Raw genomic sequence first — 27,879 nt, forward strand, 5'->3', positions numbered from 1 at the left:
GTGATCTCATATGCGGTATTGTTTATTAGCCAGCCTCCACATTAGGAAGACACATTGAACAATGACAAAGGACAACAATGGCAACACAAGACTGTGCAATAGGACATAAATCTTTTAACACAGTAGACTGGACAATATCACATTAGACAATATACACGTTTACAGTCAACAAAACAATGACAACACTAACATGTTAACTTTAACTCAAGGACAACAACAATGACATCAAACAACAGGGGACACGCCTAGTAATTGGCTATTCTGACCCACAGAGGAGTCAATAAGGAGACACAACGACACAACACACACAGATTAATATCACTTGTCTTCACATGAGTTACCCAAGGACTTTGACACATTCCTCCCCTGAGGTGCGGTGTTGTTGTCCGAGCCGAGGTCCTTGACGGCGCATGTGAAAAGCACGTTTCCCTCCCACTCCTTCTTAGTGGTGGTGAAGACGCTGGTGACAGATTACCTGCCTTCCGGGGTTTTCTGAGGAGGGCTGGTGACCCCCTCCTGGTACTGGCTGCTGTTCACCTGCCACATGATGTAGACTTCACAGAGAGACGGGCAGACCACCAGGCACACCAGAGTCACATCCTCCTCCTCCCTGGTGTCTTTCTCCGGGAGAAGGTGGACGGACACTGAAGGGGCTTGATCTGCAAGAGGATTGATTTTAAGGAGAAACATTACACTCATGGATGTGTAGGTACATATGAAAACCAGTATGTGAATATTAGTTTAAAATCGAACCTAGTGGTCCTTAACCCTGGTTCTGGAGCGCCACAGGGGTGTGCAGGTTTCTGTTCTAGTCCAGCACTAACACACCTGATTCAACTAAGCAAAGGTGATGATTAGTTAATGATTAGTTGATTTGCTGACTCAGGTGTGTTAGCGCTGGGCTGGAGCAAAAGTCTGCACATCCTGTGCCTCCCTCTCCAGATACTAGAGTAGGTGGCCACTTTTCACAATCACATTGAGATGTCTCAGTGACCTACTTCCTTTGGTGAAGCTGAGTTCCTGAATGACCGGTTTGTCTTCACCACTCTTCATGACAGAACACTGGACTTTGTTCACTTTGGTCCAGTCCTTCTGGTCTATGGTCAGAGTACTGACCCTGCTGTTCAGGTTGCCCTTTGATTCAATATCTTTCAGATCGATGCCACTCGTCTTGGCATGTCCGTTGACCTGCCATGTGATAGTGGTACCAGACACTGTGTCCTGGTCTGTACCACTGATGACACAGTCCAGCACTGCTTGGTTGTCCAAGAACACCTTTTTCACACGTGGTGGGTTCAGAGTCACCGTCAGTGGTTCTGAAAGGGAGAGCAGCAATGTGAAAGCAGGACATGTTAATGTTCCTGATGAGGAACTACACTAAATAATAGATATACTGTATGTGAGCATGACATCTATTGTAGTACAGTCTTCTTCTATATACAGACCTGTTTTGGAGATTGTCTTGATGGTGGGTGGTCCCTGGTGCTGCACCACACAGCTGTACTTGACCTTGTTGTTCCAGTCAGTGTTGATGACCTTCAGCAGACTGCTGCCTGAGTAGAGGCCTGACGGCTGTTTGCCAACAGTAGTGATTTGGCCCTTCACCTCCATGTCATTCTTCTTCCAGGTGACAGTGACTTTATTTGGGGTGAAATCTTCAATCATACACATCAGGTACTGGGTGGTGCCAATGGGCCCCGACAGCAAAGACACTGTTGGAGACTTTGGGACTGTGTAGCGGGAGGTAAAAAAAATGTCTGCATGTTAGTTTAACCCCTTATTGAAATAAGACATCCAGGGTAAACACCAAGTATCATTTTATAATCAGGTTTTCTAAACAGAAATAGTTTACATCACAAACATTAAAATGCAATCTTTAGAAAAATAGAACCAACAAAAAATGCAATATAATGACCAGATCTTACCTGGTCTATTGATGACTGCTGTCGTTTCCTTTCCAAGATGTTCCACAGAACAAATGAAAGACTTTGAGTTTCCCCAGACGTTCTCAGCCACACGGAGCTGACTGACTCCTGTGTAGGCTCCCCCACTCTGGACTGCCGGGTACTGGACGAAGTCCGTCAGCGGACTCCCGCTGGCATCTTTCCACTTGAATGTGAGTGAGGAAGGTGAAAAGCCGGTAGCGAGACAACCGATTGTCACGTTCCTGACCGGTTTTCTGTTATTTTGTATGTGTTTGACGGTCAGGGCGTGAGTTTGGGTGGGTAGTCTATGTTATGTGTTTCTATGTTGGTTAAAGGGTGACCTGATATGGCTCTCAATTAGAGGCAGGTGGTTTTCATTTCCTCTGATTGAGAGCCATATTAAGGTAGGAGTTTTCACATTGATTGTTGTGGGTGGTTGTCTCCTGTGTCAGTGTCTGTGTATGTTACGCCACACGGGACTGTTTCGGTTTTGTTTGTTCGTTCGTTTTATGTAGTCATTTTTCCTGTTCGTGCGTTCTTCGTGTTTCATGTAAGTTCTTACGTCCAGGTCTGTCTACATCGTTTATTTGTTTTGTAGTTTATCAAGTGTAGTTCGTTTTTTGTCTTGTTAAATAAATACAATGTCATTTCACAACGCTGAGTTTTGGTCGAATCCCTGCTCCTCCTCTTCGGATGAAGAGGAGGAGGAAATCCGTTACACCGATGCTGTAGACATTGTTAGAAGCGGTTCCACAGTTCATAAGAGGGAATAGAGTAGGGGGGGCTGTGGCTGCTGCAAGAAAGAAAGAAAGAAAGGTAACACTTTATTTGAATGTACAAAATGACCAGGTAACTACTAGGAATTACCATGGTAAAATGGTCATTACACAGTTATAACCTGAGAACTACTTTTTCTTTTAATCTGGCACTATAAGGCACCATTTAGTTCCATGGAGTTGGTCGTCAGAGAGTGGACAGTGCTGACTAGTTTGTGTATGTTGCTGCAGCCTCTTGTGTCACTGTGTCTCTGCCACAATAATAAACCGCAGAGTCTTCAGTCTTCAGACTGTTCATCTGGAGATACACCTGCTGCTTGCTATTGTCTCTGGAGATCGTGAACCGACCCTGAACTGACTGGGAGTAGTAGATTTCAGCACTATTAAATCTTATAATGGCAACCCACTCCAGTCCTTTCCCATGAGCCTGTCTGATCCAGACCATCCAGTAGCTAATGAATGTGAACCCAGAGGTTGTGCAGGTCAGTTGGTGGGATTCTCCAGGCTTTTTAACCACTGGTCCAGACTGTCAGTGTCTGACCCTGAACACCTGTTGAGACAAAGTATCATCAGATAAAATACCTTAACTCAAAATATCAGCTATCATTCTTTTACAAATAAAATATGTCTAGAAGTATTCACCTGTCAAGCCTATTGTCATCAATAAAACCACAATAGTACATGTCATGAGGAACAATTAGTAGTTATGGTGTGTCTCTGTTCCTCAGTCTAGTCAGAGCTTCAGTCCCTCTTCTCCACTCTGCAGTGAGATAAGTAGTGGTGGAAGAGCTCAGAGTTTTGCATTGACTCCTCCTCACAGCGTGGGACAATCACACAAATATTAAAAAGAGATGGGGAACAGGTTCATGTGGTCTGAATATTTTGTTAAATATGAAACATTTCTGTGTAACTGTTAAGAACCATACTGTGATTGGTTGGCCTGCTGGATCCAGTGGCCTGCTGGAGGTCATTTTGCAGGGCTCTGGCAGTGCTACTCCTTGCACAAAGGCGGAGGTAGCGGTCCTGCTGCTGGGTTGTTGCCCTCCTACGGCCTCCTCCACGTCTCCTGATGTACTGGCCTGTCTCCTGGTAGCGCCTCCATGCTCTGGACACTACGCTGACAGACACAGCAAACCTTCTTGCCACAGCTCGCATTGATGTGGCATCCTGGATGAACTGCACTACCTGAGCCACTTGTGTGGGTTGTAGACTCCGTCTCATGCTACCACTAGAGTGAAAGCACCGACAGCATTCAAAAGTGACCAAAACATCAGCCAGGAAGCATAGGAACTGAGAAGTGGTCTGTGGTCACCACCTGCAAAATCACTCCTTTATTGGGGGTGTCTTGCTAATTGCCTATAATTTCCACCTTTTGTCTATTCCATTTGCACAACAGCATGTGAAATTTATTGTCAATCAGTGTTGCTTCCTAAGTGGACAGTTTGATTTCACAGAAGTGTGATTGACTTGGAGTTACATTGTGTTGTTTAAGTGTTCCCTTTATTTTTTTGAGCAGTGTATATAAAACACAGGAATATCACGTTTTTGACTGCAATGGGCCTTTAAATACTTGTTCATGTAACAACAAGAATGCTTGACCTGACTGGGCAAGAGATAGTTGGAATGTTAGAGGCTGATCTCTTTTATAGTATAGTGCTTTGTGATATTGTTGTTGTATTATTTACAGTAATGATACTCAGTATTATTCTAGTGTGACACAAAGAGAGGAAGTAGTATATCAGCTATCCATGTGGTTAGGGGGGGGGGGGGGGTTTGTACAGCTGCTTCACCAGCTTCAGTCAGTGTGTCTCTCGGGCACAATAATAAACAGCAGAGTCCTCTGATCTCAGACTCTTGGCCTCTAAGAACTGTGTGTTTATGGAGACGTCCTCAGTCAGAGTGAACTGTCCTTTCAGGGATTCTGAGTAGTCTGGTGCATCTGTTGAACCAGAGTTAACTCCCCCAATCCACTCCAGAGCTTTGCCTGGTTTTTGCCTTATCCAGTGCATGTAGAAGCTTGTCATTTTAAACCCAGAAGTTTTACATGACAATTTAACAGTGTCTTCAGGTCTTTTCACCTGAGAAGGAGACTGATCCAGCTTGATATCACAACATACACCTGCAAAACAAAAACGTTTCAACATTAATTTGAAGATCTGGTATAAACATTGATTTTGATCTTAACCGTTATACTCAGACATTCTTCAGTCACAATATAATGCTTACTTACTGTGTATGCACATCACCATGACAACTAAACTCCAGACAGTCATCAGTTCCATTGTCCAGTGATAGTTAGTGCAGGGCTTGCTGTAATGTCAGTCCAATATACCTATAATGGGAAGGCCAGAACTGAGTGTCTGATTATAAAGGGATGAAGGGGAAGAAGACTTTGCATAGCCCGCCCTCTAGAGGCTTAACTAGAGACTGAGAGGGAGAGGTGTTCTTTCAGGGTTGATATTGGCAGCATTGTTTCTCAGAACAACACAGGATGACATAATCTATTGGGATCAATACAATTCCAAGTATAGATGGAATAAATCTATTTGTATTCCATCTATACTTGTTCCATCTCAACTTGTTCCATCTATACTTGTTCCATCTCAACTTGTTCCATCTATACTTGTTCCATCTCAACTTGTTCCATATATTCTTGTTCCATCTATACTTTAACATTATTGACCTTCATGGTTCTGTATTCAATATTGAACTAATTTCATTTAAATTTCAAGTTTCATTTAAATAAATAAATAAACTCACCAAATTGAAAGACATTACCGAATAGGCCTAAATGGTTTTAGCTTCTAGAGATTGATAATTCATTTGACTGAATGACTGCATATGTTATGGATCCTGTTTGGGGTTATTTGCCATTGTCAACTCACTTTGAATCGCTGTAAGGTTTTCGGTTAAAGTTTCATCAGGATATTCATACAGTTATCTTGACAGGTTGTCGTCTATATTTTATGTTTTTCAAGTAATCATTTATATTATATGGTTATAATTAAGAGTATGTGTCTACACACTCCTAGTGTTGGTGGGGTCATGGGATTTATGTTAACGGTGACTGAGATCAGAATCACTGACTCTCACAGTGACAGCAGGCTGGTGTGTTTACGAGGATATTCAATCTCTCTGCTGTCCCCACATGCTTCAAGATGGCCACCATTGGTCCTGTACCGAAGAATGCAAAGGTAACTGAACTTAATGATTATCGCCCCGTAGCTCTCACATCTGTCATCTTGAAGTGCTTTGAGAGACTAGTCAAGGAGCATATCACCTCTACCTTACCTGCCACCCTAGACCCACTTCAATTTGCTTACCGCCCCAATAGATCCACAGACGATGCAATCGCCATCACTCTTAACACTGCCCTATCCCATCTGGACAAGAGGAATACCAATGTAAGAATGGTGTTAATTGACTATAGCTCAGCATTCAACACCATAGTACAGTCCATAATTAAGCTCGAGGGCCTGGGTCTGAACCCTGCCCTGTGCAACTGGGTCCTGGACTTCCTGACGGGCCGCCCCCAGGTGGTGAAGTTAGGAAACATCACCTCCACTCCGCTGATCCTCAACACTGGGGCCCCACAAGGGTGCGTGCCCAGCACTCTCCTGTACTCCCTGCTCTCCCATGACTGTGTGGCCAAGCAAGCCTCCAACACAATCATCAAGTTTGCAGACGAAACAACAGTAGTAGGCCTGATTACCAACGATGACGAGACTAACGAGCCTACAGGGAGGAGGTGAAGGCTCTGGGGGTGTGGTGCCTGGAAGACATCCTCTCACTCAACATCAACAAAACAAAGGAGATGATTGTGGACCTCAGGAAACAGCAGAGGGTGCGCCCCCTTATCTACATCGACGGGACAACAGTGTAGAAGGTGGAAAGCTTCAAGTTCCTTGGCGTACACATCACTGACAAACTGAAATGGACCACCCACACAGACAGTGTGGTGAAGAAGGCACAACAGAGCCTCTTCAACCTCAGGAGTCTAAAGAAATTTGGCTTGTCACCTAAAACCCTCACACATTTTTACAGATGCACAATTGAAAGCATCCTGTCGGGCTATATCACCGCCTGGTACGGCAACTGCACCGCCCGCAACCGTAAGGCTCTCCAGAGGGTGGTGCGGTTTTCCCAACGCATTACTACCTGCCATCCAGGACACCTACAGCACCCGATGTCACAGGAAGGCCAAAAAGATCATCAAGGACATCAACCACCAGAGCCACTGCCTCTTCACCCCGCTATCATCCAGAAGGTAAGGTCAGTACAGGTGCATCAAAGCTGGGACCGAGAGACTGAAAAACAGCTTCTATCTCAAGGCCATCAGACTGTTAACTTTTTAGGGATAGGGGGCAGCATTTTCACTTTTGGATGAATTGCGTGCCCATAGTGAACTGCCTTCTACTCTGTCCCAGATGCTAATATATGCATATTATTATTACTATTGGATATAAAACACTCTGAAGTTTCTAAAACTGTTTGAATGATGTCTGTGAGTATAACAGAACTCATATGGCAGGCAAAAACTTGAGAATAAAATCCAAACTGGAAGTGAGAATTCTGAGACTGGTCAATATTCAACTCATCACCTATTCAATTCCCTGTAAGATATGGATCTGTTTGCACTTCCTACGCCTTCCACTAGATGTCAACAGTCTGTAGAACGTGGAATGAAGCTTATGCTGTGTTGTGGGGCCGGATGAGAGGGGAATGAGTCAGTGGTCTGGTAGATTGCCAGTTCCTGGTAACGCGCTTTCCTCATGATATCGCCTTGCGTTCCATAACTTATACAGACACGAAGGAATGCTCCGGTTGGAACGTTATTGGATATATATGATAACAACATCCTGAAGATTGATTCTCTACTTAGTTTGACCAGTTTATTTGACCTGTTATATAACTTTTTAAGTTTTCGTCCGAGTTCGCCTGCATCTGTGCGAGCGTTTGGACATGTGCACTAAACATGCTAGCAAAAGTAGCTACTTAGAAACAAGTAATGGACATTATCGAACAAAACAATGATTTATTGTGGAACTAGGATTCCTGGGAGTGCATTCTGATGAAGATGATCAAAGGTAAGGGAATATTTATGATGTAATTTAGTATTTCTGTTGACTCCAACATGGCGGAGAAATGTTGTTATTTTTGAGCGCCGTCTCAGATTATTGCATGGTGTGCTTTTTACGTAAAGTTTTTTTTTAATCTGACACAGCGGTTGCATTAAGAACAAGTGTATCTTTAATTCTATGTAAAACAAGTTTATGATGAGTATTTCTGTTATTTGACGTGGCTCTCTGCATTTTCTCTGTATATTTTGGAGGCATTTCTGAACATGGCGCCAATGTAAACCGAGATTTGTGGATATAAATATTCACATTATCGAACAAAACATAAATGTATTGTGTAACACGATGTCCTATGAGTGTCATCTGATGAAGATCATCAAAGGTTAGTGATTTATTTTATTTCTATTTCTGCTTTTTGTGACTACTATATTTTGCTGGGAAAATGGCTGTGTTTTTTCTGTGGCTATGTATTGACCTAACATAATCATTTGGTGTGCTTTCGCCGTAAATCCTTTAAATCCTTTAATTTGGTGTCTTTCATGTGTGATTTCATGAAAGATTGAATTTTATAGTAATATATTTGAATTTGGCGCGCAAATTTTTTTCTGGCTTTTGGCCAAGTGGGACGCTACCGTCCCACATATCCCAGAGAAGTTAAACCAGGCCCTGTGCTTCCCCAGGCGCTCTCATTTGTTGACTTCTGCAACCGTAAAAGCCTTTGGATCATGCATGTTAACATCAGAAGCCTCCTCCCTAAGTTTGCTTTATTCAGTGCTTTAGCACACTCCGCCAACGCTGATGTCCTAGCCGTGTCTGAATCCTGGCTTAGGAAGGCCACCAAAAACTGAAATTTCCATCCCCAATTGCAACATTTTCCATCAAGACAGAACTGCTAAAGGGGGCGGAATTGCAATCTACTGTAGAGATGGCCTGCATAATTCTGTCATACTATCCAGGTTCGAGTTTCTACTTTTAAAGATCCATCTCTTCATAAATAAGTCCCTCACTCTTGCCGCTTGTTATAGACCCCCCTCAGCTCCCAGCTGTGCCCTGGACACCATATCTGAATTGATTTCCCCCGTCTATCGTCAGAGTTCGTACTGCTAGGTGACCTAAATTGGGATATGCTTAACACCCCGGCCATCCTACAATCTAAGCTAGATGCCCTCAATCTCACTCAAATTATCAAGGAACCTACCAGGTACAACCCCAAATCCGTAAACATTGGCACCCTCATAGATATCATCCTGACCAACCTGCCATCTAAATACATCTCTGCTGTTTTCAAACAGGATCCGTGGTCAAATGACCACCCCTCATCACTGTCAAGCGCTCCCTAAAACACTTCTGTGAGCAGGCCTTTCTAATCGACCTGGCCCGGGTATGCTGGAAGGATATTGACCTCATCCCGTCAGTAGAGGATGCCTGGTTGTTCTTTAAAAGTGCTTTCCTCACCATCTTAAGACATATTGGATGACTGTAATATTCCATATACCCAGCTCAATGTAACATCGATAAGTTTATGATACTCACATTTTCTCTGTACCCATCATGAGGTTGCTACAACCTAGCCGATAAATTAACGTTTACAATGTGAACATTAATCCTGATAATTTTGTGTAACCAAGGTGACACATTCAATACCGCCTTGAACACTCTTGCCTGCATCTAGCTGATCTAGTGTGTAATCATTAGTCCAACAGTTACAAATGAGAGTTTCTATTGGACAAATTCAGGTATGTTTATCCCTGTTTCGTTCCGTTTGCTTCCATTTAAGAAAAGTTTTTCAACAGAAGATGTGGAATGAAAACACCCCTGATAACACACAAACACAGTTCACTTTCATAGCAGCCTTATAAACACAGCATGATCACTTTGCTCGTTGTACATATAATTATTCCCGCAATTCTCTTTCTTGCTTTTCATTTTGGAAGTTATCAAGTTGTGCAAAACTGTTAAAATATTGTCTTTCTCTTTCTTTGAGTCAACTACTCACCACATTGTATGCACTGCAGTGCTAGCTATCTGTATCTTATGCTTTCAGTACTAGATTCATTCTCTGATCCTTTGATTGGGTGGACAACATGTCAGTTCATGCTACATAATCTCTGATAGGTTGTAGGACATGTAAGGAAATCAGTCAATTGAAAAAAAGGAATTAGGAAGAGTTCATGACTGGGAATACAGATAATCATCTGTTGGTCAGAGATACCATAAAAAAGGTAGGGATCAGTATCTGGTGTGACCACCATTTGCCTCATGCAGCGCGACACATCTCCTTCGCATAGAGTTGATGAGGCCTGTGGAATGTTGTCCAACTCCTTTCCAATGGCTGTGCGAACTTGATGGATATTGGTGGGAACTGGAACACGCTGTCGTACACGAGCATCCCAGAGCATCCCAAATATGCTCAATAGGTGACATGTATGGTGGGGATGCAGGCCATGGAAGAACTGGGACATTCCAGGAATTGTGTACAGATCCTTGCGACATGGGGCTGTGCATTATCATGCTGAAACATGACGTAACATGTTATTAGTAGAAGCTGAACTGGTGGAAGCTGCTTTTCTCTGCTATCCAGGACTGAGGGATGTACTTGAAAAATCATATAGAGACTGTTTATATAAGGGACTGGTAGAGAGAGAGAGAGTTAAATAACATTTGAATAATGAGGATAATCAGGTATAAAGGACTGTGAATATTTGTGCAAATTGGGGGGAAATTATGAAATAATGTGTCTGTTTTTCACACTACACTTCTGGGAGACAAAACCCTTTTGGGTTAAACATTGATTTCTTATTATTGGTAATCCTATACTGTATGAATCAAATTATTATTCTAAAAACAAATGTATGGCAATGCTTGTGAACGTTTTGCTATTCAAATTATTACATGTTTTATTTAACCATTTTTTAACTAGGCAAGTCAGTTAAGAACAAATTCTTATTTACAATGATGGCCTACCTACAGGGTCAGCCACTGGAGCAAATTAGGGTTAAGTACCTTGCTCAAGGACACAACGACAGGTGTTTCACCTTGTCAGCTCGGGTATTTCGAACCAGCAACCTTTTGGTTACTGGCCCAACGCTCTAACCGCTAGACATTGGGGCTGCATGTACCCTAGTGGTTAGAGCGTTGGGCCAGTAACCGAAAGGTTGCTAGATTGAATCCCTGAGCTGACAATGTAAAAATCTGTCATTCTTCCCCTGAAGGCAGTTAACCCACTGTTCCTAGGCCGTCATTGTAAATAAGAATTTGTTCTTAACTGACTTGCCTAGTAAAATAAAATAGGCTACCTGCTGCCCTAATTTATTGCCAAGTTAAAAAAGGAAGGGGGATTAGAAATGATGCAAACAATTAAAGTGATAGAACCCACAATATATCTGCAACATTAAAGCTAATCCCCCCCACCAAAAAAAAAGAAATTAGGTTGTCTGTGTTGAATGGGGAAGTGTTTTTGTAAGGATTCTGCCATTAGTTTACCACTGTGACTCTCTAGCACAGCAATACACTGCTGTGTCCTCACTTTTCAGGCTGTTCATCTGTAGGTACAGTATACTGCTGGAGTCAACTCTGGAGAGGATGAATCTACCCTGCACTGACAGGAGTAAGAGATTGGACTAATAGATGTGCCTGTATAAGCAACCCAAGCCACCCAGTAGCTACTGAATGTGAACCCAGAGGCTTTACATGTCAGTTGGTGGGATTATCCAGGTTTTGTAACTACTGGTCCAGACTCAGTCAGTGTCTGACCATGAACACCTGTTGAAAGAAACCACAGATGTTAAATTAGTCAATTTATTCACCATAAATCTTTTTTTATGACTCACATTATATAGTTACCAACAACAGCAGCAGAGATGAAGGTAACATGGTTTGTGTTGAAGCTGAAATGGTGGGAGCTGTTCTTCTCTACTCTCCAGGACTCAGAGGGATGTACTAGGACTCTCATATACAGAGACGTTTTTATATAGAAGAGGTAGAGAAGGGAAGTGAAATTTGCATAAGGAGAGGATATATACTGTATAATTAACGGGAATATCAGTGGGGGAAAAAATATTGAATAACTGTGAAAACTATAAATACTCTAATGTGTTGTCAATGTAAAAAAAAACTGACTTATAGAGCTGGATAATGTTAGGCATCTCTGTACAATGAGCTTTACACTCTGCTAATATTTTTTGTACCATAACCCAGGAGTGTGTAACGCTCGTCGTGGGTGGAAGAAGAGGAGGACCAATGCACAGCGTGGTAAGTGTCCATATTGTTTTAATAAGAATACTGAACACTGAACAAAAACAATAAAACGACAAACGAACAGTCCTGTATGGTGAAGCAAAACTACACCAGGAAACAATCACAAACAAAACACAATGAAAAACAGGCTACCTAAATATGGCTCCCAATCAGAGACAACGACTGACACCTGACTCTGATTGAGAACCATACTAGGCCAAACACATAGAAAATTACCTACAGAACAGAACATAGAAAAACAACATAGAATTCCCACCCCAACTCACGCCCTGACCAAACTAAAATAAAGACATAAAAAAGGAACTAAGGTCAGAACGTGACAGTACCCCCCCCCCCCCCCCCCCCAAAGGTGCGGACTCCGGCCGCAAACCTGAACCTATAGGGGAGGGTCTGGGTGGCCATTTACCATGGTGGCGGCTCTGGAGCGGGACGTGGAACCCACTCCACCATAGTCTCGGCCCACTTATGTGGCACCTTAGGAGTAGCGACCCTCGCCACCGACTCTGGATTGGAGACCCTAGTAGAGGGCACCACTGGACTGAGGAGCGCCTCTGGACTGAAGGACGCCTCTGGACTGACGGGCGCCTCTGGACTGAAGGACGCTTCTGGACTGATGGGCGCCTCTGGACTGACGGGCGCCTCTGGACTGACGGGCGGCTCTGGACTGAAGGGCGGCTCAGGCGGCTCCTGACTGAAGGATGGCTCAGGCGGCTCCTGACTGAAGGGCAGCTCTGGCGGCTCCTGACTGAAGGGCGGCTCCTGACTGAAGGGCGGCTCCTGACCGAAGGGCGGCTCAGGCGGCCTATGGGCTCGTACTGGCGACACCGTGCACTTAACCGCATAACACGTCATGGGTGGAAGAAGAGGAGGACCAATGCGCAGCGTGGTAAGTGTCCATATTGTTTTAATAAGAATACTAAACACTGAACAAAACAATAAAACGACAAATGAACAGTCCTGTACGGAGAAGCAAAACTACAACAGGAAACAATCACCCACAAAACACAATGAAAAACAGGCTACCTAAATATGGCTCCCAATCAGAGACAACGACTGACACCTGCCTCTGATTGAGAACCATACTAGGCCAAACACATAGAAAATTACCTACAGAACAAAACATAGCAAAACAACATAGAATGCCCACCCCAACTCATGCCCTGACCAAACTAAAATAAAGACATAAAAACGGAACTCAGGTCAGAACTTGACAGAGTGTCAATGGTCCCCAGTCTTTAAAATTAAGTTGAATATACAGTGCATTCGGAAAGTATTCAGACTCCTTGACCTTTTCCCACATTTTGTTACGTTACCGCCTTATTCTAAAATGTATGAAACATTTTTTTTTCAGCAATCTACGCACAATATCCCATATTGACAAAGCAAAAGCAGTTGTTTTGAATTTTTTTCAAATGTATTAAAAATAAAAACCATAAACACCATCCATAAGGTGAAGCATTGTGGTGGCAGCACCACGCTGTGGGGATGTTTTTCAGCAGCAGGGACTGGGAGACTAGTCAGGGACGAGGCAAACTTCTTCAGGCTAGGGTCCTTTTTTCAGAATTTCTGCCTGAACTCTGAGGGAGCTGTATTTACATCATGACGTCATGGGGGAGGGGCTGATGACACTGAGGTCAGGGGTCAAGCTACGACTCATTGGTAGGGCCAGGAGTTTTTATTCATAACATGACATGTGAAGCGACACGGACAAACTATGTATGCCCATGCCATAACCAAGGCAAATAGTGTTTCCTGCTTAGGTCAAGGAGGTTGGTAAAACTGTAGGGAATCTTGGAGGATGATTTTCTAAATATTTATAGAAATACTTCACCATTGGGGTTAATATTCTGACCATGCTGTTATAGAATCAAAGGGGGGACCAACTCCACATTAATGCCAATGATTTTGGAATGAGATTTTTGACGAGCAGGTGTCCACATACTTTTGGTTATGTACCTTGTGTTGACGTACAAGTAGTTCTGTAGTTTTGACTCTTAAGGGAATATTATACTTCAGTAGATACTCTGTTACTCTGTTGTACTGATGATCTTCTGCCCTCTGACTCTGCTGCCAGTTAGATTCCCTGAAGGGTTTTTGTACAGATCCTCCTCTCACTCACACCACTGTATCTCTTGCACAGTAATACACAGCAGAGTCCTCTGCTCTCAGACCAGACAGCTTCAGAGACATCATGCTGTTGGAATTGTCTTTTGTCGTTTCCATACGTCCTTCAAAAGTTTTAGCATGGTTACCTAGGCCTAATCCAGAGTAACCCATCCATTCCAGGGATATTCCAGCTGGCTGTCTTATCCAGTGTGTGTTGTGGCTGTCAAAGGTGAATCCAGATATCTTACAGGAGAGACTTATAGTTTCTCCAAGCTTTTTCAGGACTGAACTGGAGGGACTGGACTCCAGACTCTGACCATTTAAACCTGATGGAGAGAGAGAAAAAAATACGAAGAACATGTTAGAGGAAAGCAGCAGAAAAATGAAGGAAAGCAAGAGAAGAGCGTTTACAAAAAACATTGTCCATGTTCAGTCATTCCACAAAGAACTGTTGATTAAGTACTGCAGAACTCACAGGGCAGACAGAGAGAGAGCAGCAGAAGGTAGAGTTTTCCCATCATACTGAGGGTAGAGATAAGAACTCAGCTGCTCCACACAAGACAACAAGTCAGCAGCAGAACATAAGTATATATGAACTCTGAGAGATCTATATTTACATCATGATGTCATGGGGGAGGGGCTGTTGAATGAGGTCAGAGGTGAATTTTTATGAGTCATCGTTAGGGCCAAGAGTTTATTTAATCTTTATTTTTGACAGGGAGTCATGTTGATATCAAGGTCTCTTTTTCAAATGAGCCCAATAAAATAAATAATAATAATCTGAATCACATAGAAATACAAAGCACGATACAAAAAAACAGTTCTAAAACCTGGGTCCTGAGTCTGTCATTGGGTGGACAGGCTATATTCATCAGACATATGGACTGACTCAGCAATTGGAGGAACTCTGGGAAACCTTGGTGGATGATAAAAAGCTTCATCATGATTTAAATGGCAGATTAGACATCTAAAACACAGCATAATGCAATTCTCCCTCTCTTTTCTACACCTCTCCTCAGGGAAATGTGTACTTTGTATTGATGTACAAGTAGTTCTGTTGACAAGTCTTTTTCGGCTCTCAGGGGAATATTATGCTTCAGTAGATGTTACTCTGCTGTACTGATGCTCTCTGTTGACTCTGCTGCCAGTTAGATTCTCTGAAGGGTTTTTGTACAGATCCTCCACTCACTCACACCACTGTGTGTCTCGTGCACAGTAATACACAGCAGAGTCATCTGTTCTCAGACCAGACAGCTTCAGAGTCATCATGCTGTTGGAATTATCTTTAGTGGTTTCCATACGTCCTTCAAACCTTTTAGCATGGTTACCTAGGCCTAATCCAGAGTAACCCATCCATTCCAATGCTTTCCCAGCAGGTTGTCTAATCCAATGTGTGTTGTAGCTACTAAAGGTGTACCCAGATCCGTTACAGGAGAGACTGAGAGCTTCTTCAGGCTTTTTCATGACTGAATTGGAGGGAATGGACTCCAGACTCTGACCATCTAAACCTAATGGAGAGAGAGAAAGAAATAGGAAGAATGTGTTACAGGGAAAGCAGCAGAACAATTAAGGATAGCAAGAGAAGAGAGTTTACAAAAAACATTGTCAATGTTCAGTCATTCCATAAAAGACAGCTAATTAAGTACTGCAGAACTCACAGGGCAGACAGAGAGAGAGCAGCAGAAGGTAGAGTTTTCCCATCATACTGAGGGTGGAGATAAGAACTCAGCTGCTCCACACAAGACAAGACAACAAGTCAGCAGCAGAACATAAGTATATATGAACTCTGTGGGATCTGGATTTACATCATGATGTCATGGGGGAGGGGCTGTTAAATGAGGTGAATTTATGACTCATTGGTAGGGCCAGGAGTTGTCCTTTATTATATGACCTGACCAGGAACAGAGTTTTTCCTGATCAGGTCACTTAGTCCAAAAAAACCTCCAGGTTCTACTCACCACACACAACTGACCCAAGGACTGGAGGAACTGTGGGGAACATGATGATTTTCTAAATATTGATCATCTTCATTAATGTCTAGTTTTGATTTACATTTGATTTAGTTGTCATCTAACATGAATTCAAACACAAAACAACAAAAAACGAATTTTTTGGGATTTTTTTGAAAGGTTGGAAGAAAATACACAAATTCCAGAAATTCCTTTACATTGATGGCTTCTTGCAAATCCAATCAGTTTTCCACCTTGTTTTAATGTCAACAGATGGAAAAAATTTGTTTTAAACAAAGTGATGTGTAAACAACGTTGATTCAGACAGTTTGTGTCCAGTGGGATGACTCTTGATACTATCAAAACCTATTGCCAATATTTTTGCATCACAAGACAGAGGTGATAGTGGACTCCAGTTATTTATTTGCATTAGAATTTAGATATTCATTTCCATCATGGTCCTTAATAGATGATCTTGTATGCCACCAGTGATAAGTATGGGTTTTATAGAGTGGGCGCTTGTGAACGTTTTGCTCATAATGGAGGGACACAGATGATACATCTGTTTACGTATTTCAAATGTATACATTCAGGAACATTAACTTCTTTGGGGTAGGGGGCAGTATTTTCACGTCCGGATAAAAAGCATGCCCAGAGTAAACGTCCTGCTACAATGCCATAAAAGCTTGAATATGCATATTATTAGTAGATTTGGAAAGAAAACACTCTGAAGTTTCTAAAACTGTTTGAATGATGTCTGTGAGTATAACAGAACTCATATTGCAGGCAAAAACATGAGAAAAAAATCCAACCAGGAAGTGGGAAATCTGAGGTTGGTCGATTTTCAACTCGGGTCCTATTGAAGATACAGTGGGATATTGGTAATGTCGCACTTCCTAAGGCTTCCACTAGATGTCAACAGTCTTTAGAACCTTGTCTGATGCTTCTACTGTGAAGTGGGGCCGAATGAGAGGGGATTGAGTAAGGTCTACCATGACCTGAACATGCGCTGATCATGCGCATTCATGTGAGAGCGAGCTCTGTTCCATCGCACTTCTGAAGACAAAGGAATTCTCCGGTTGGAACATTATTGAAGAATTATGATAAAAACATCCTAAAGATTGATTCAATACTTCGCTTGTCATGTTTTTACGGACTGTAATTTTACTTTTTTTGGAGTTTGGAAAGTGTACTGAACGCTAGAACAACAAGGAGAAATTTGGACATAAATGATGGACATTATCGAACAAAACAAAATGTATTGTAGAACTGGGATTCCTGGGAGTGCATTCTGATGAAGATCATCAAAGGTAAGTGAATGTTTATAATGTTATTTCTGACTTCTGTTGACTGCACAATATGGAGGATATATTTGTGTCTTGATTGGGCTCTGAGCGCCGACTCAGATTATTGCATGGTTTGCTTTTTCCGTAAAGCTTTTTTGAAATCTGACACAGCGGTTGCATTAAGGAGAAGTGCATCTAAAATTCCATGCATAACAGTTGTATCTTTTAGCAATGTTTATTATGAGTATTCCTGTAAATTGATGTGGCTCTCTGCAAAATCACCGGATGTTTTGGAACTTCTGAACGTAACGCGCCCATGTAAACTCAGATTTGTGGATGTAAATATGAACTTACCGCACAAAACATACATGTATTGTGTAACATGAAGTCCTATGAGTGTCATCTGATAAAGATCATCAAAGTTTAGGGATACATTTTATCTATATTTCTGCTTTTTGTGAATCCTCTCTGGCTGGAAAAATGGCTGTCTTATTCTGTGAATAGGCACTCACCTAACATAATAGTTTGGTTTGCTTTTGTCGTAAAGCCTTTTTGTGGCTAGCCGTTTTGTGGCTAGATCAACAACAAGTGTATCTTTAAAATTGTGTAAAATACATGTATGTTTGAGGAATTTTAATTATGGGATTTCTGTTGTTTTGAATTTGGCGCCCTGCAGTTTCACTGGCTGTTGAAGAGGTGGGGCGCTACCGTCTCACGTACCCTAGAGAGGTTAACCTCTTGGCGCACGGATCCCTTTAACTTCACTAGGGTAGGGGGCAGCATTCGGAATTTTGGATGAAATGCATGCCCAAATTAAACTGCCTGCTTCTCGGGACCAGAAGATATGATATGCATATAACTGGTAGATTTGGATAGAAAACACTCTAAAGTTTCCAAAACTGTTAAAATAGTGTCTGTGAGTATAACATAACTGATTTGGCAGGCAAAAACCTGAGAATAATCCATTCAGGAAGTAGGTTTTTTGGTTGGTTTTGTAGTTTTCTATTCAATGCCATTACAGTATCCATTGACTTAGGACTCAAATTGCAGTTCCTATGCCTTCCACCAAATGTCAACAGTTTTTAGAAATAGTTTCAGGCTTCTATCCTGAAAAATGCGGAAGTCAGAGCATTCGGAATGACTGGACGCAATGATTAATCGCTTACCTTTGATGAACTTCGGATGTTTGCACTCACGAGACTCCCAGTTACACAATAAATGTTCCTTTTGTTCGATAAAGATTATTTTTACATCAAAAAACCTCCATTTGTTTGGCGCATTATGTTCAGTATTCCACAGCCTTAGGCATGTCATCAACTGTTGACGAAAATTAGGAGAGAAAGGAGAGAAAAACAATGTTGAGCTATCAGTGTCGCGCGCATGAACTAATGGAACGACATCCGTCTATCCACCGACGCGATTTGATAAATCTCGCTCATTTTTATAATAAAAGCTTGAAATTATGTCTAAAGACTGTTCACACCCTGAGGAAGCCATAGGAAAGGAATCTGGTTGATATCCCTTTAACCTGTCTAGGATCAGCGTGGCGCTAGCGGCACACCCCCCCCCCCCCCCACTGAAAAACCAGTGCCGCGAAATTCAAAAAAAATATTTTTTTAAAATATTTAACTTTCACACATTAAAGTCCAATACAGCTAATGAAAGACACAGATCTTGTGAATCCAGTCAACATTTCCGATTTTTAAAATGTTTTACAGGGAAGACACAATATGTAAAGATGTACATCTATTACCTAAAAACACATTAGCATAATCCACCATCTTTTATTTGTCCACCAACACCAGTAGCCATCACCAATTCGGCTAAACTAAGATATTTATAGCCCCTAACCAACAAAAAAACTCATTAGATGACAGTCTGATAACATATTTATGGTATGGGATAGGTTTTGTTAGAAAAAAGTGCATATTTCAGGTAGATGGCATAGGTTACAATTGCACCCACCGTCACAAATGGAATAGAAAAACTACTTAGAGCAACGTGTTTACCTACTTACTAATCATCAAACATTTCGTAAAAATACACAGCATACACGAATCGAAAGACACAGATCCTGTGAATACAGACAATATTTCAGATTTTCTAAGTGTCTTACAGCGAAAACACAATAAATCGTTATATTAGCTTAGCACATAGCAATTAGCAGCCCAGCATTGATTCTAGCCAAAGTGAGCGATAAAAGTCAACATCGCCAAAAGATATTAATTTTTTCACTAACCTCAGAATTCTTCCGATGACACTCCTGTAACATCACATTACAACATGCATATACAGTTTGATCGAAAATGTTTATATTTAGCCACCAAAATCATGGTTAGACAATGTGAAATGTAGCTCAGTTGGTCAGAAAATTTCCTTGCGCCACTTAGACAGTGATCTACTCTTATACATAAATACTCATAAACGTGACTAAAAAATATAGGGTGGACAGGGATTGATAGACAATTTAATTCTTAATACAATTGCGTTATTACATTTTTTTATTTATCCTTACTTTTCAATACAGTTTGCGCCAAGCGAAGCTACGTCAAAAAACATGGCGTCCTAAGCCACTAAAATGTTTCGACAGAAACACGATTTATCATAATAAAATGTCCTACCTTGAGCTGTTCTTCCATCAGTATCTTGGGCAAAGGATCCTTTCTTGGGAGGAATCGTCTTTTGGTGGAAAGCTGTCCTCTTGCCATGTGAAAATGCCAACTGCGTTCGGGATGAACTGAAAGCGTGCCCACCTATTCACAGCGTTAAAGAAATAAATGTCCCAAAATCGCACTAAACGGATATAAATTGCTATAAAACGCTTTAAATTAACTACCTTATGATGTTTTTAACTCCTATAACGAGTGAAAAGATGACCGGAGAAATATAACAGGCTAAACTAACGCTTGGAACAGGAGAGGGTCGGTGTCCTCCACGCGCGTTACGCAGCAAGAAAAGACTTGCTAGCTACAGGGTTTTTTCATTTGTAGTGCCTGTGAACGCGCAATCGACCCCATTGGAATCGTCATCACGTAAAGGCATCCAGGGGAAGACGTAAGAAGTGTCCGTATAGTCATAGCAAAATCAGTGCCCTTTTAACTGACTTCAGAACAGTGGCCAACATTTCTGAAATCTGAATCCATGTCAGGGAAATTGCTGTAGAATGGGCTCTGTTCCACTTAGAGACAAAATTTCAACTCCTATAGAAACTATAGACTGTTTTCTATCCAATAATAATAATAATATGCATATTGTACGATCAAGGATTTTGTGGGAAGCCGTTTCAAAAATTAGCCAAATTAGCATAAATAGTCTAAACAGCGCCCCCATCCCCAACAGGTTTAAATGGACGAAAGGCAGGCAATGGAACAGTGAATTTTCTAAATAAGAGTCACTTCCGGGTTGGATTTCCTCAGGTTTTCGCCTGCAAAATCAGTTTTGTTATACTCTCAGACAATATTTTGACAGTTTTGGAAACGTTAGAGTGTTTTCTATCCTACTACTACTTCACCTGAAAAGTAAACTAAATCTCTGTGTTCATGAGTCCCATCATCTACCCAGAAGGTGAGTTTTTGTACAGGTCTGGTGCTGATTTGTATCATTGTGGAGGGAGCACTATAATACACAGCTGTGTTTTCAGTCCGCAGACTCCTTTTGAAAACAATGTGATGCTGTTCAGTGAAGAGAGAGGTTCAGCATTATTGACATGTTCAATCCACTACAATGTTTTCACAGCAGGATGTCGAATCCAGAATGTAGTAACTGAATATGAGACCTTACAGGAGATGGTCAGTGGTTGACCTGGCTGGACAGTCATAGAGGCTGGCTGAGTGAGTTAAAAATAACTCTGTACACCTGGGGAAAGAAAATAATGATCAACGTTAAATACTCAAAATAGCAACATGTTACACTTACACTATATCAATTCTAGTAGTTGTGTTGAAGCCAGTTTTATTCTCCAGGCAATTTTCTTTGCTTTGTCCTTCCTCCAAAATCGCTAGAGACTCACAGGATACAGCTGCCAGCAGCAGCAGAGGTACAGGGAATATTGTTTGTGTTGAAGCTGAACCGGTGGGAGCTGCTCTTCTCTACTCTCTAGGACACAGAGGGGCTTATTAGGACAGACAGATACAGTTTAAGTAGGGAGAGAACCAGGTTTGCATTGACGTAAAGGGGGAGGGGATGTATAAGAGGGTTAGAAACACTGCAGGACCATCACCACTATTACTGGACACAACCTTTACATTCTGAAAACTCAGAGACCCTCTTGGTTGAATGGGGGGTTAAATATGAACCACTACATTTACAGCATTAGTTCATACTTGTGGTGGAGGAAACATATTTAAGACACAACTTCCATTTTGACAAACTAAAACATTTTGAATCAACATCCAAATTATACTTTTTTCTTGCAATAAAATGTATTATCAGAGCCTTCATCAGTACTGGTCTTTATTTTAATCATATGGAGAGAGAGTGCCTCCTGCTGGTGAATCAACAACACTAGCACCATGTATTTAACAGGTGTATCATTGTGTTATTATTTGATACATCATTAGAATTGTTCCTCATGTATCCCCTTGTCATGTGTTTGTGCAAGTCCTTCCTTTCTCTAACAGATGGTTTTGTACGGCTATTCTCATTAGTTTAACCATCGTGAGTCTCTAGCACAGTAATACACTGCAGAGTCATCTGGCTTCAACTGGCTCATGTGCAGAGAGAAATTAGAGCTGTCCTTTGATGCAGTGAATCGGCCCTGTACTACCTGGGCATTGCTCTTGTCACTGTCAGAATAATAGTAAATGATCCATTCAAGTTCTTTTCCAGGTGCCTGGCGGATCCAGTACATATTAGTGCTGCTTAGAGTGAATCCACTGCAGGCACATGTGAGTTTGAGGGATCCTTTGGGGGTCCCCTGGACTGACTGTCCAGCCTGTGTGAGTACGACCTGACAGTGGACACCTGAGGAGGGAGAGGAATGACAGGTCAGATCAATCAAGGAGTCACATCAGTGTCACAGCAACACAGGTTATACTGATCAGACTACAGTCAGGAACTCACAGGAAGCAGCTGCCAGCAGCAACAGTAGACATGCAGAGAACATGGTTTGTATTGAAGTTGAACAGGTGGGAGCTGCTCTTCTCTACTCTCCAGGACTCAGAGAGACGTACTAAGACTCTCAGATACAGAGAGGTTTATATATATAAGGAGGAGGGAGAGAAGGGAAGAGAGGGGCTAGGTGAAATTTGCATAAGGAGAGGATATATATTATTAACTTCTTGTCAATAGGGGGGCGCTGCTTTCACTTTGGAAAAAATCGTGCCCAAATTAAATGGCCTCGTACTCTATTCTAGATCATACAATATGCATATTATTGTTACTATTGGATAGAAAACACTCAAGTTTCTAAAACTGTTTGAATTATATCTGTGAGTAAAACAGAACTCATTTGGCAGCAAACTTCCATACAGGAAGTGAAAAATATGAAAACGAGGCTCTGTTTCAGGGCCTGCCTATTCAACTGGCTTTTATTTATCGATATGTATGCACTTCATACGCCTTCCACTAGATGTCAACAGGCAGTGGAAGGTGGAATGGGGTGTCTAGCTTGATCTGAGGTCGAATAAGAGCTTTTGGAGTGACAGGTCCGCTATTTTTCTTTGTCTTCGACAGGGTGCGGGGGAGCTTGACATTGTCTTCTGAAAAGGGTTCGGTATACACAGCGAATATCTCCGGCTCTGATTTTATTTGATACATATGATAAAAACATCATAAAGTAGGTTTTTTCAACCGAGTTTTATCAGTTTATTCAACGTTTATTGGGACTTTTGGAGTTTTCCGTTCTTTGCGCCAAGAGAGGATGGGAATGTTAACAACCTTGGCTAGCATTGTGGCGCGAATTCGACAGAAGAAATGGACATTCTAAAACCAAAGAACGATTTATTCTGGAAATAGGACTCCTTGTACAACATTCTGATGGAAGCTCAGCAAAAGTAAGAAAACATTTATGATGTTATTTCGTATTTCTGTGGAATATGTAGAATCCAACAGGGCGGAGAAGATGTGAGCGCTGTCTCACAATAATGTATTTTGTATGTTGTAGTAAAGTTATTTTTAAAAATCTAACACAGCGGTTGCATTAACCTGTTTGGGCTCAAGGGGCAGTATTGAGTAGCCAGATAAAAAGTGCCCATTTCAAAAAGGCCTCGTACTCAATTCTTGCTCGTACAATATGCATATTATTATTACTATTGGATAGAAAACCCTCTATAGTTTCTAAAACCGTTTGAATTATATCTGTGGGTGAAACAGAACTTGACTTAGAGCAATATCCCTATGTGTATGTCAGAATGCAGAATTTTGCTGGCTGTTCTGAGACCTGTGTATTAATTTGCCTGTCCTCTATTGGTTGAGATGCACTGCATACGCCTTCCCCTGGGTGTCAGCGAATAGGGAGACTTAAAATTGAGTTTCTACGTAGTTCCCAAAGGTTATAAATTGCTTGGAACCGAAATGTCCCATCTTTCCACTCTTCGCTCTGACGCAGGGAGGTTCTTGGCATGTCATGTTAGAAGCTCCTGTTTCAGCTCCAAGATATATCCGGCTCTGTTTTTATTCGATATAGGTGTTAAAGACATCGTAATGTTGTTATTTTAAACCGAATTATATCAGTTTCTGTCAGTATATTGCGATTTTCGGGTATTTATTTTCGTGACGTTGTAGGAAGTTGGGTATCTCTGGCCCACATGGCTATTGTTTACTGCTAATTGCAACGTTGAAGACGACGTTCTCCAACCTAGCAACGATTCTTTTGGACAAAGGACACCTTTCCCAAGATTCTGATGGGAGTTCATCAAAAAGTAAGAACTATTTATGCTGATAATTCATTGTTCTGTTGGAAAAAGTAAAATGCATAAGACGCCATTACTTGCAGTGTAGCCTTGCTTTATCGCACCCTGCATTGCGCAGTAACGTTAATTTTAAAAATGTAATTCAGCGATTGCATTAAGAACTAATTTGTCTTTCAATTGCTGTCCAACCTGTATTTTTTTAGTCAAGTTTATGAATAGTTTTCGATAAGAATAGGTGCCTTTCCAAGATGGCGCTGGACAGATTGCTTGAGTATTTGGACACTATTTTCATTGTATAAGCACGATTTGTGCCGCTAAATATGCACATTTTCGAACAAACTCTATATGCATTGTGTAATATGATGTTACAGGACTGTCATCTGAAGAATTCTGAGAAGGTTAGTGAAAAAATTAATATATTTTGGTGGTTTCTACGTTATCGCTATTTTTGCCTTGAATCAATGCTGTTGTGATGTTTGCTATTGTGGTAAGCTAATATAACGCTATATTGTGTTTTCGCTGTAAAACACTTGATAAATCGGAAATATTGTCTGGAATCACAAGATGCCTGTCTTTCAATTGCTGTACACTATGTATTTTTCAGAAATGTTTTATGATGAGTATTTAGTTATTTGGCGTTGGTGTCTGTAATTTGTCTGTCTGCTTTCGGTGCAATTTCTGACTGTAGCTGCAATGTAAACTATGATTTATACCTGAAATATGCACATTTTTCTAACAAAACATATGCTATACAATAAATATGTTATCAGACTGTCATCTGATGAAGTTTTTTCTTGGTTAGTGGCTATTTATTTCTTTATTTGGTCGAATTTGTGATAGCTGCTGATGGAGTAAAAAACTGATGGAGTAAAAAAAGTGGTGTCTTTTGCTAACGTGGTTAGCTAATAGATTTACATATTGTGTCTTCCCTGTAAAACATTTAAAAAATCGGACATGTTGGCTTGATTCACAAGATGTGTACCTTTCATATGCTGCATTGGACTTGTTAATGTGTGAAAGTTAAATATTTAAAAAAAAAATCTTTTGAATTTCGCGCCCTGCACTTTGAGCTGGCTGTTGTCATAAGTGTACCGACATCGGGCTTGCACGCCAAACAGGTTAAGAACCAGTGTATCTTTCATTTGCCATACAACAAGTATTTTTCTGTAAAGTTTATGATGAGTTCTTTGGTCAGATTAGGTGAGTGTCCAAAATATCTCCGGACATTCTGGGGGAATGTTGCTACGTATTCACAATGTATAACCACGATTTGCAGCTCTAAATATGCACATTTTCGAACAAAACATAAATGTTTTGTGTAACATGATGTTATAAGACTGTCATCTGATGAAGTTGGTCAAGGTTAGTGATTTATTTTATATTTATTGCTGGTTTTTGCGAAAGCTACCTTTGCGGTGAATGAATGCCGTTGTGTGTTTGGCTATTGTGGTAAGCTAATATAATGCTATATTGTGTTTTCGCTGTAAAACACTTAAAAAAATCGGAAATATTGGCTGGATTCACAAGATGTTTATCTTTCATTTGCTGTACACTATGTATTTTTCATAGATGTTTTATGATGAGTATTTAGGTATTTCACGCTGCTCTCTGTAATTATTCTGGCTGCTTCGGTGCTATTTGTGATTGTAGCTGCAATGTAAACTATGATTTATACCTCAAATATGCACATTTTTTGAACAAAACATAAATGTATTGTGTAACATGTTATAAGACTGTCATCTGATGAAGTTGTTTCTTGGTTAGTGACTAATTATATCTATATTTTGTCGGTTTTTTGAAAGCTACCTATGCGGTGGATAAATAGCGTTGTGTGTTTGGCTATTGTGGTGAGCTAACATAAATATATATTGTGTTTTCGCTGTAAAACATTTAAGAAATCGGACATGTTGGCTGGATTCACAAGATATTTATCTTTCATTTGCTGTATTGGACTTGTTAATGTGTGGAAGTTAAATATTTCAAAAAAATATTTTTTTAATTTTCGCGCTCTGCGAAGGCAGCGGAATGTTGTGGGTGTTCCGCTAGCGGAACCCCGGGGCGAGAAAGGTTAACCCAATTTTCAATAGATAGGTCCAGTTATGTGGAGATAGCCCCACTCTCTGCCATTACAGACAACGGTCCTATAGAATTATTCATACCAGGCCACGGTGACAACTATCTGGACCTCAACAACACCATGGTGCATTTACATCTAAAAGTGACCAAAAGAGATGGTACTAATATTGCAGACGATGCCAAAGTGATTCTCATTAATTACCCCTTGGCCACCATCTTCTCCCAAGTGGATGTGACTTTTGGTGAATGCCTAATTAGTCAAAGCAGTGCCACATACCCTTATAGGGCCATCATGGAGTGTTTACTCAACTACACCGAAGACACTCTCAAGACACAATTCAGCGCCGTGTTGTTTAGCAAGGATACTGCAGGAGTCTCTATGGAATTGATAGACCCTTCCACCGGTGCAAACAAAGGACTGGAGGCACGCGCTCGCTACTGTGCCGAATCTCGAGAGTTTCATCTGCTAGGGCCTATACACTCTGACATTTTCTTTCAAGAACGTTTATTCTTAAATTCGGTTGATTTAAGACTAAAATTAATCAGGGACAAGGATGAGTTTTGTCTGATGTCTGCCCAGGACGGTGACTTTAGTTTAACCTGTCTAGGATCAGCGTGGCGCTAGCGGCACACCCCCCCCCCCCCCCCACTGAAAAACCAGTGCCGCGAAATTCAAAAAAAATATTTTTTTTAAATATTTAACTTTCACACATTAAAGTCCAATACAGCTAATGAAAGACACAGATCTTGTGAAACCAGTCAACATGTCCGATTTTTAAAATGTTTTACAGGGAAGACACAATATGTAAAGATGTACATCTATTACCTAAAAACACATTAGCATAATCCACCATCTTTTATTTGTCCACCAACACCAGTAGCCATCACCAATTCGGCTAAACTAAGATATTTATAGCCCCTAACCAACAAAAAAACTCATTAGATGACAGTCTGATAACATATTTATGGTATGGGATAGGTTTTGTTAGAAAAAAGTGCATATTTCAGGTAGATGGCATAGGTTACAATTGCACCCACCGTCACAAATGGAATAGAAAAACTACTTAGAGCAACGTGTTTACCTACTTACTAATCATCAAACATTTCGTAAAAATACACAGCATACACGAATCGAAAGACACAGATCCTGTGAATACAGACAATATTTCAGATTTTCTAAGTGTCTTACAGCGAAAACACAATAAATCGTTATATTAGCATAGCACATAGCACATAGCAGCCCAGCATTGATTCTAGCCAAAGTGAGCGATAAAAGTCAATATCGCCAAAAGATATTAATTTTTTCACTAACCTTCTCAGAATTCTTCCGATGACACTCCTGTAACATCATATTACACAATCCATATAGAGTTTGATCGAAAACGTTTATATTTAGCCACCAAAATCATGGTTAGACAATGTGAAATGTAGCTCAGCTGGTCAGAAAATGTCCTTGCGCCACTTAGACAGTGATCTACTCTTATACATAAATACTCATAAACGTGACTAAAAAATATAGGGTGGACAGGGATTGATAGACAATTTAATTCTTAATACAATTGCGGAATTACATTT

The 27,879-nt window shown here is 41.0% G+C and overlaps 1 pseudogene; it reads right to left on the reverse strand.

The window, feature by feature from the left end:
• Positions 1-245: 245 nt before the first annotated feature.
• On the reverse strand, positions 246-3,389 carry LOC129833951 (immunoglobulin gamma-1 heavy chain-like; annotated as a pseudogene).
• Between the last annotated feature and the right edge of the window lie 24,490 nt (positions 3,390-27,879).

This window comes from Salvelinus fontinalis, chromosome 34, assembly GCF_029448725.1.
Source record: "Salvelinus fontinalis isolate EN_2023a chromosome 34, ASM2944872v1, whole genome shotgun sequence".
Lineage (NCBI taxonomy): Eukaryota > Metazoa > Chordata > Actinopteri > Salmoniformes > Salmonidae > Salvelinus > Salvelinus fontinalis.